Here is a 10,564-nt window from a genome sequence, read left to right on the forward strand (position 1 = left end):
CTGTTCATGTGCCTCCCTGCGCTTGGATCACTAAAGAAACACAATCAGATCTGTCCACATCCATGAGTAGGGGAGGTGCGTACTGATTGCAACAAGATGGCTGACCGGGGTGAATCCAGAAGTGACATTAGGGATTGGGAAGTCTATCTGTGATGGGTGAAAGCAGCTGGTATTTTGAGGTGCCCTTTGGTGGTCTGTATAAATAGTCCCAAGGGTGTTTTCTCACCAATCCCTACAGTTCTTAGAAGGGCCTTGGGCGATGACAGCCTTGGGGTCCTGTGACAACCACTGGACACTTGTGGGCTTTTCAACTGTGAACATGGAGGGAGGTGGGCGGTTCTTAGAGAAATCCCAGGAAAGAAAATGGCGGAAACACCAACTCAAACCTAGACACAAAATCTATAGAAAAATGAGTGAAATAAACCATTTAAGACTTTATAGTTTTCCCCACTAAAAACCAGGGTCTTGGTACTACTAGAGGCCTACTGTATTAGTTTTACTGGCATCACCAGATATGAAATCACACCAGCTTAATAAAATGGGAAAAAATCAGGATGGCTCAGTTGGTTAAGCATCTGCCTTCGGTTCAGGTCATGATCCCGGGCCCTGGGATCGAGTCCCACATAGGGATCCGTGTTCAGTGAAGATTTGGCTTCTTCCTCTGCTGCTTCCCTTCTGCTTGTACTCTCTCTCTCTTTCTCTCCCTCCCTCTCTTTCACAAAAATAAATAAAATCTTGAAATAAAATAAAATGGGAAAAGTCAGACCATGACAAAGCAGCTTGGCACTGAAGTCATAGCTTCAGTCAGGATTTCCTTCTTGACCCATGAATAACTGAGAATCACTATTTAGTTTCCAAACATACCGGGGTAGTTTAGGATGGGTTTATTTTCTTATTTTTGTATTTTATATTTTGGGGAGGAAAAAAAATATTTTATTATTATTTTATTATTTTTGATCACTTGATTCATTTGGAACAGATGATGTTCAAAACATATGTTAAGAAGTTCAAATTTTCCTAATTCTGTTTTCTTTTATGACATCACTGCTTTTATAGGTCTGTCAAATATAGACCGTTTCATGTGGCTCTCCTATATATTTTCAGACTATGTTACTGATGTTCACTGTCCCTGCTTTCTTATATTTTTCTGGTTTATTATGTGATAACCTTCCTTGTCCTCAAATACTATCTTTTCAAGGCTATTCCAACTGGCATTTCTGTGGTTAGAGAATCTTTTTTTGACCAGTACTTCTCTAGGTAATCCATGTGTCTTTATTCTGATTAAACTCTATTTGGCCTAATATCTGGTATGCCATTTTTTTCCCCTATCTATTATACTTTTTATTTGATCTCTGCCCTTTCCCCTGCCTTATTTTTGACCCTTTATTTCAGCATATTTTCATTAATCTGTTTATTCTCTGCCTTTGGAAGTTATATTTTCTGTTTCTATGATAATCTCACCAACAGACTCAACTCTGATGACTTCATTTTTTTTTTTTTTTCCTAAGTCAACCCTTGAGCTCCAAGGCGTGTTCAGGGTTAAAATACACCACATGTAGATAAATCCACCAGTTTCTCCAGAAACCGGGATGCTTTTATCTGTTCACTTATCAGCCTAACAGATATAACCAATGGAAAGGAACATAACATATCCCTGGGTTTAGGGGAGAACCAGGAGCCCTAAGGCATATCTCCTCTGGTGATGGGATTTAATAAACTGAGTTCCATGAAATTGCCAGTGTTTATTTGGTTTTGACTCACAAAAATGGCAATTTAACGGAGTCCAGTTCAATATTTTACTTTGCCACCTTGTTATTTATTATTGTTATTTATTATCAATATTTATCATTTATTGTTATTTATTATTAATTATTTATTATTATTTATTTATCGTTATTATTTATTTATTTATTGTTGTTATTTTATTTATTATTGTCGTTGTTATTTATTATTATTTATTATTTATTTATTGTTATTTATTATTATTATTATTATTATTGCCTTTCTTACATTGCTTCTTCTTTGCACCTTTTTCTGTTTCCCACTACAAATCTCTGCATCTCTCTCTCATACCCTCCTCCTTGGCTCTTGCTTTGTCTCTCTTCTGTGTCTCCAAAACTCTGGGAGAGGAAAGGGGAGACCTTGAGTCCTGAGTCGGGTACAACGTGCGGTTGCAGGCGTGGTTCTGTTGCTGGATGGCCTGGCGTTAACGTTCTCCCTCAGAGTGACTCTGTGTAATTTACTTACCCTTTCTGTGCCTTGGTTTATCATCTACGAAATCAGGTTCATAATGGTCCCAGCCTCTTGTTGTGAAGTTTAAATCAGCGAATGTAGCTAAAGGATATAGAAAAACACGAGTGGGAGTCTCAGTAACTCTGAACTAAGTAAGTCTCCTTTTCTGGATTAAAGTCTCCTTTTTTTTTAGTTTGACAGGATGATACATTGAAAGACACTCATCATATTTGATTGAGGGAAAAGAGGTCATGAAACAGTAGTTGCAATTTCATGCTGTAGGAACAGTATCTATATTTATACATGCAAAAGAGATACAGAGAATTTCCTAGATTGTGGCTTATGTATCACCTTGTGCTTTCTAATTTTTCTAAAGTGAACATGTATTTTGTGTAATAAACTACATAAAAAATGCTTCGACTCTGGCTTATTTATATTTTTGTTCTATGCAGCGTTTCAATTACTGAGTTAGGAAGCAGAGACTGTGTCTATAAGCCAGAGGACCGTAGGTTGATGTGGCCATTTTGATGGGGTTCAAGCTGTCGGGAGACAGCTCAATTCGATGGGTAACCTCAGAGAGATTGAGAACTTGGAAACAGAAGCACAGAACCTAAAGCCATGAGCCATGGTGCAGGAAGGAGGAGGGTCACGTGCTGCAGCTCATAGGTCAGTCACGGGCGCCTCGAGTGAATGAATGAGCTCAGACGTTGGAGCCAGCATCGAACACAGACAATGAGGGGAACACGCAGCTGAGATGAAAAAAACCCTGCAGCCCCAGAGAGAGGGGTGCAGAGAGAAGCTGCCTGAGCTCCTGAGGACACCCCAGCTTTTAGTTCCAGGGCCCCCGAGAGTGGGGGCTTATGTGTAATCCGTTGCAAGCGACGTTTTCCATGCAACCTCAAAATCCATTCCCTGCTTGGGAAGCAAGCTGCAGTGTTTCTGTTTCTTGCCCACAGAGGCCCAGGGACTCTCCACCAGCTGCTTACCATGTCTCTGCAGCACCCATTCTTACCAGCCACCCCTCATGTATCCGATTGCTTCTGTCTGCCGGATTTTGTTCTGTTTTCCAGTCGCAGAAGGAGGGAGAAGAGCTTTGCTTGCGGTGGTAGCTGGAGGGTCAGCTCTGGCTTCCCGCCGTTACCAAGAACCATTGGCTCCCGTCCATCAACATAATTACCGAATCTTAAAGCACTGGAGATGGGAGCACACGTCTCACTGGGAATCTCAGTTTCGCAGAAAGAAGCAAAGTCAGGACATGTCCCTCCGAGGCAGGGCGCGAGGGCTCCGAGCAGTGAAATAATGAGGCCAGCCCTGGCTCATGTCATTTTCCTTCATCTCTAACTGTCAATGTCAGAGTATTAAAACAGGAGATTTCAACCCAAGAAACCTAAGCCGATTGCACGAGGCCATGGTGATTCCCTCTAAGTCAGACAGAATGGCACTTGAGGTCACCGAAAACCCTGAGGTTAGAAGATTTTCTTCCTTTCTTTTTTTTTCTAAATATAGAGGATGAAGATTTCGCTTCGTGATAGAACCAGACCTAGCATTTCAGTCTCTTAATTCCAAACTCACCACTCCCGCTACAAACGTAAAGGCCACCCATGTCCTCTTCCCGCCACCCCAGGGCCCTCTTGTGACTTGGGGTCGTGCTTATCTTGAACCGTACCCCCTTTCCCCGCCTAAGTATTCCAGCAGTGGGAAGACCCTGAATTGGAACTTTGTAGGACTGACTGCGGCGTTGTTCAGGCAGACGGATGCTGGAACAGCGTCACTTTTCCATGGGACATCATGCAAGCCTACAGAAGGATGCCCGGGAAGAGGTTTAAGGAACACTCATTGTTCAATGAGGAACGCAGCGGAGAGCTCCATGTACGGGAGCCTGCATGTCATTCTGCAAGGTGACGCACTTTGCCCGGGACCTGGCCTTCTAAGTGAAAGCTGGGGATCATCTGTTCTTATCTTGGCTTCTTAATTGGGTACAGAAATGGGTTCCAGTTTAAACACAAAGCATTAGACACAGCACAGCTTTATGTCATTCACTAACCCAGAGTTATAATTATGTACACAGAGAAAGGCTGATGTTTGCCTTCATACTCTTTATTTTTAAAAAGAGAGAATGAGAATCACTTAAACTAAAACAGTAGATTTTTCTTCTACTTAAAAAATGCCTACTTTAGGGGCATCTGGCTGGCTCAGTCAATTAAGTGTCTGCCTTCGGCTCGGGTCATGATCTCAGGGTCCTGGGATCGAGCCCCATGTTGAGCTCTCTGCTTAGAGGGGAGCCTGCTTCCTCCTCTCTCTCTCTCTCTCTCTCTCTTTCTGCTTCCCTCTCTGCCTACTTGTGATCTCTATCTGTCAAATGAATAAATAAAATCTTTTAAAAAATGCCTACATTATAAGGTGATGAATGTGTGGATTCATTATTATTACTCTCTGTGCATTAAAATGGGTTTCCAAAGTATTAGTACTTGAAAAAACTATTAGCTCCTGTGGAAATGACTTCACATATATACGGAAAAGAATCCTCATGAATTTCTTGAAAATGTAATAATTCTTTGCTAGATGCTTAGAATATCTTTACTCATTTAGCCATGCATCAAAGATACATTGAATGCAAGCTCTATACCAGACATTGTGTCAGGTCCAAAGTAGGGAAGTTTTATTATGTAATGGAACAAGTCTAGAACATTCTCCGTGTGAGGGGGCCGTGGAGAGCCAGAGAAGTAAATAATTTGGGGGAAGAATAAAAGCACCCAGGAACTCTGGTGAGTGTCTTCATGATGGAAAGGTTTGGGGAGATGTGAAAGTCCTGCAGGCGACTCCTGAGTAATCAGGGGACTCTTTGTTCTGATCACTCCTATCTAGGAGGGGCAAGGGGTACTTACATTTAATGGGCACATGCTACGGGATAGTCACAGTATTGGATCATACACACACACACACACAGACACACACATGCACACACACTTCCATATGTGTATATATTGGATACATGCAAAGATACTAGATGACATACATTATGTATATGTTTATAATATTTTGAATATAATAATTAACATTGTAATCATTTTAAATGTAATTAATAATGTAATTACTTAAAATGTGATTATTGCAATCAGTCTGCGATGGAAGTCTTACTCGCCCATTTGAAGGAGGAGGGGTTACCTCAGAGTCCCCTGTGTAAGGTCGTACATAAGAGGAAGAATGAAGATGTGTACTGAAATCTACTGAATTCCAGAATCCATTGTTCTTCCACTTATGTTGATATCCAGAGAATAAATCAATCAAAAATCTTAAAACTCAAATTTTATTATGATATATGACATCACTTATGAGGTGTGTAAAACTTGGACAGGTTCTTTAAGTTCTCTAGGCTTCGTCGGACCATCTTTAAGATGGAATCATTGCACTCTCACTGCCTGTCTTAAAAGGTTGCTGAAAAATTCAATGAAATAAGTCCAGGTACTCAACTGTACTGAGTAATACACACAATGGTGTCATGAAAGTACAGTGCAAAAACAAGGACCCGCCATCTTATCTTTTGGATGGTGCAAGAAAACCAAAGACGATTACTTAAATTCAGCCCACGTGGTAAATAAGATCAAGAAGAAAGACAACTTTTTTTTTTTATTACGACTTCAGGAAAATACAAATTAAAAAGTCTTTTTTTTTTTGGAACAGTGGAATGTTGATAATTGTTTAAGTTGAGTGTTTGGGTACAAGGGATTCTTACTACTTTTATGGATAAAATTTCAACAGAAGTGCAAAAAATAGTTTCTTTCTTGACCACTATAGGTTAGATAGAATGGTGGTTAAGAGCAAGGATTCAGGAACCAGAATGCCTAGCTTCGAATCCTGTCTCTGCTGCTAACTAGCTGTGTGACCTTGAGCAAGTTACTTGACCTCTCTGTGCCATGATGGCCTTATCTATAAAATGAAGTGAACATAGTACTGACATTATGGATTTTTTCAGAGAAATAAGTTGATATTTGTTAAGTACTTAGTAAAGTACGTACAAGTACCTGATAAAATAAAAATCTTTTGGGTTCTGAATAACAAGGAAAATGAAGCTCAGAAAGGTCAAGGAACTTAGAGTCCCAGAGTTAGTAAGTGGCTGTGCCTGGGTTTGATTCTGGGTCAGTCTGACTCCAAACCTTGAGTCTGTGTGCCATGCTGTCTCCCAGTGGGGACCTCCTGTAATTCACCCAGGTCCTAATTTGGCAAATGATACTGTATTTACTGTAGTATTGGAGGGCGTTTCTGAAGTCTGGAGGGCTGCTGGATGAGTCAGTTTGAAGGAAGCCTGAGAAACATGCCCTTCAGAGGCCAAGAGACTTACCAGGCGTGCAGCAGGAGACACTCTCTGAGGAGTCCTAGGCTTTCTGGAAGGCTTTGCAACTCAGATTCCTGGGGCGCTGGTTTTGTGTCCCTCCCTCCACACAGATCACATAAAAGCTACCCATGTCCATGATGCTTCCTCTGTTCCAGATATTGTTCTAAGTGCTTCAGACATCATGCAATCAGTGCACAGTTATTAATCTGGATTCTCTTGGACAACCCCCTCAAGCTCTAGAAGACTGAGTCTTCCTGCAGATTGACTACCATTATTTGCCATTGAACTGATGTGTTAGCTCTGGTGTGAAATGAAAAACAGAATGAGGCAGATTGTGTGGGCTGCTCAGTCCTATATAAGGGTGAGAACATGACAGCATTACCGTCCTCTCTTCAGAGTGATGTTCTCATTCTTTCTGAATCAAGTTCGCTGAGCCCATCCTACCTGTGTGACAAAGTGGCGATTTCTCATGATACTGGAAGGAGAAATAAACACAGGAGGGGATGACAACTTGACCTTATTTCTTAAGGAAGAATTTGTTTTAAAAGCTTAGCTACTTTGATACAGAGGGAAATACTCATAAAAAGTATTGGTGGCACATGTATTATCCAAGAATGTTTCGTCCTTATTGGTTTGACTAAAGTATATTTCTGAGGTCAAAGCTCCGTGGTCAAATGCCACACTCGGATGTTTTGGTGTCAGTGGTGGGATTTTTTTTTTAAAAGCCTAGATCTGGATTTTATGACCCTCTCCAATTTGGTGGCCAGTCCCCTGTGATCACAGGGAGGGTAGAAACATGAGCAGCAGTGCTTTGCTGAACAATCGATATATTGCTTTCATCACAAGAGATGGTGGGCATTTTCCTGTTCGACCTCTTCAATGATTCTGTGTGGGAACTGTATTTATCTCCCTTCAAAAGTGGGAGAAACTGAAATCCGGGAGCTGATGAAACTCGTTCGTGTCCCACTGCATACCCAGCTAGTGGTGGGTCCAGGATCTCTATGTAAATTATTGGCGATACTTCTATTGTTGCTGATCAAACTGTAACAAATCTCTGCTGGAAAAGTTTGATGATCTTAGGTCATTGGGCTGCTCTAACAGAATACCTGAGACTGAATGGCTTATAAACAAAAAACTATTTCTTCCAGTGCTGGAAGCTGGCAAGTCCAAGATCAAGGACAGCACTGGCAGATTCAGTGATAAATGAGGACCCCTTTCCCAATCATAGATGGTTGTCTTTTTGCTGTGTCCTCACATGACAGAGGGGGCAAGAGAACTCTCTGGGTTTTTTTTTGTTTTTGTTTTTTTGTTTGTTTTTTTACAGAGTACTAATCTCATTCACGAGGGCTCTATCCTCATGTCCTCATCACCTCCCAAAGGCCCCACTTCCTAATACCATTACACTGAGCCTTAGGATCTAATGTGTGAATTTGGGCATGGGGCTTCAACATTCACTCTACAGACCTGATATTCATAAAAATAGACATAGCACGATACTGAAAATATGAACTTACACGTCAATGCCCCCCCCAACACTTTAATTCATGAAAGTAATTTAAAAACAGCCACCCTAGATCCTTAGGGAATTATACATAGCTTTTGCAAAGCTGCTCAGTGGAATGGTTTAATACTTTAAGAACAGATTTTCCAGTTTTTTGGGGCCATGGTGAAACACTGCCAAGTTGTATCATCTGCGAATTCTTGGGATACTCAAATATAGAAGGGGAAGCCTGCTGATATGTTTAGTCCATTAGGATGACATTGCAAGAAGAAGTTAATAAGAATCTTATATATAAAATGACATTTCCTGAGATTTGTGTAAAAATAGTGAATATAAATGATTATGGGGAAGACAGCTTATTAGCAGAGAGGTTCCTTTTTCACCTAATCACCAATTATTGTAACTTGGGGGGAAGCCAGCATGGCAACTGCTAACCTTCCTTTGTCATTGAGTGTCTCTCTCTGAGAGGGACACCCACCGACTTTGTGAGGTAGCAAATGGCCAGCTGGGTCTCTGTGTTCCACACACAGGAAAGAGCTCAAGAGATGGACAGTTATCCACACCCAAGATGTATTCTGTGTGGAACTGTTCTTCCTTCCGAAAGAACAGGCAACCATGTGAATATTCTAGAAAGAACCATAGAGGGAGCCCTGTGTGGGTTCCCAGAGAGGCTAGACCACCTTCATGTGGTAGACTGGCAGCTGTTGACATCCTCACATTCCAGAGTGAGCTCTAACAAGTCCGGAGCCTGGCTCTGCTGACCCCAGCCCTTCCCAACAGCAGGCAATGTTGCTCCGAGGTCCACTCCAGACTGTTCGCTGAGGTTTTCTTCTCCAGGTACTAATAACTAGGTGAAGCAGAGACCCAACAGCCATGTCTTCTCTCCCAGTGATCTTGTGGCTCGTTTCTCCCACCTAACCCATTCATTCCTCCCCCTCAACATACTCTGGGAATTACTGTATTTTTCTCTGCGTGTTTGGGCTGATTACATATTTGTTGGTCTTGTCTCTCGTACACCCTCTTTAAAGGGTGGGGACGGGGCCCTTCTCCACTATCCATTATCTGGAGTGTCTACTCTCAGGACTTCATGCCTGGTGGTGGATTGGGGGACAGGGATGGGTAAAGGCTTGTTTACCAGTTGTTAGTGTCTCCCTGGGCTCTGTTTTCTACCCCGGGAGCTAGTCTAACCAAACCTTTGTGGAGTCTGGTCAAGGCAGTCCAGATCAATGCCATTCATAGAAAACAAGTTTCTCCTGTGAGTGGAACACAGGGCAAGGCTCTTTCTGTCCATAAGACGTAGTCTGTGCCTCCCAGAGCCTTCCAGAGCCTTCTGCAGCCTTTTAAGCCAGAAGAGGCATTAGTGCAACACTTTGCATCTTTGTTCTTAACAAGCTCTGCCGGGTCTGATTCGTTGTAAAAGGAGTCATCAGTGAGCTGTTACCACTGATGAAGTATTAAATGCGGAAGAGTTATTTTTAAAAGTAAATTCAGTGGATTCAGATTTATTTTCCTCATAATCCTTCACAATTTTTCTAACATTAGTGATGAATGTGAAACGTTGGGATTTACGTCTTTTTTCTCCCCACCCCAAGGAACATGCCTTACTCATCCCAATGGACCAATAGAAGGATTGGCTGCTTCTGGCAGAAACATAAGGAAGCCGGGTGGTGAAGCCTGTACAGCAAGCAGCTTACCAGCTCTGACCACCCCTCCCAACCCCCATGCCTTTCTCACCTGTCCAAGAAAACTCATCTGAATGCAAGTCGTGGTGGTCATATTATCACAGATGCCATCCGATGACAGGGAGAGGGATGTCAATTCTGGTGGGGAAGGAGACAGTAGGTGAAGCTTTTGGAGAGGACAGACCACAGTTGGGTCTTATAAGGCAGTCCCAACTTGGACAGAGAGCTCTGGGGCGTGGGAGCTGCCCAGTAGTAAGATTTAGGCAAAGTTGCCAGAGGGGAAAGTTTGGCAAGCGTTCAGGGTCCTATGAATAGTCCAGCGTGGGCAAAAAGATGGGAAGGAGGGGTCTAGACGAAGCTGGAGAAAATCTTGAAGGGTTCTCCGTGAAAGACGGAGGTGTCTAGACTTTACACGGTATGTAGTAAGGACCATTCACATTTTCAAATGTGGCCTATTAGCATGTATATTTCTGTGTGCTGGGCACATAGAATAGTTCTTAAGGTGTCCTGGAAGGGTTTAGACACATGTGTCTGCTTTGGGGGGCTAGGCTTTTTTCTAAACAGAGCATAGTGGTTAAGAGTCCTGGCTCTAGAGACAGCTAATTTGGGTTCAAAAACTGGCTCTATCACGTATGAACCTCGGTTGGCCATGCCTCAGATTCTTTATCTGTAAAATGAGGATAATAAAACTGCTTATTTCATGGCTTTGTTACAAAGTAAGTATTACTAATACTAACTCATTAGTATTTGTTACTAATGTATTAAAATGTAAGTGCTTAGTATTATAATAAAGATCCTAGCCTAGAATAAGGGGTG

The sequence above is a fragment of the Mustela putorius genome, unplaced genomic scaffold, assembly GCF_011764305.1.
Source record: "Mustela putorius furo isolate JIRA1106 unplaced genomic scaffold, ASM1176430v1.1 tig00000487_pilon_pilon_pilon, whole genome shotgun sequence".
Lineage (NCBI taxonomy): Eukaryota > Metazoa > Chordata > Mammalia > Carnivora > Mustelidae > Mustela > Mustela putorius.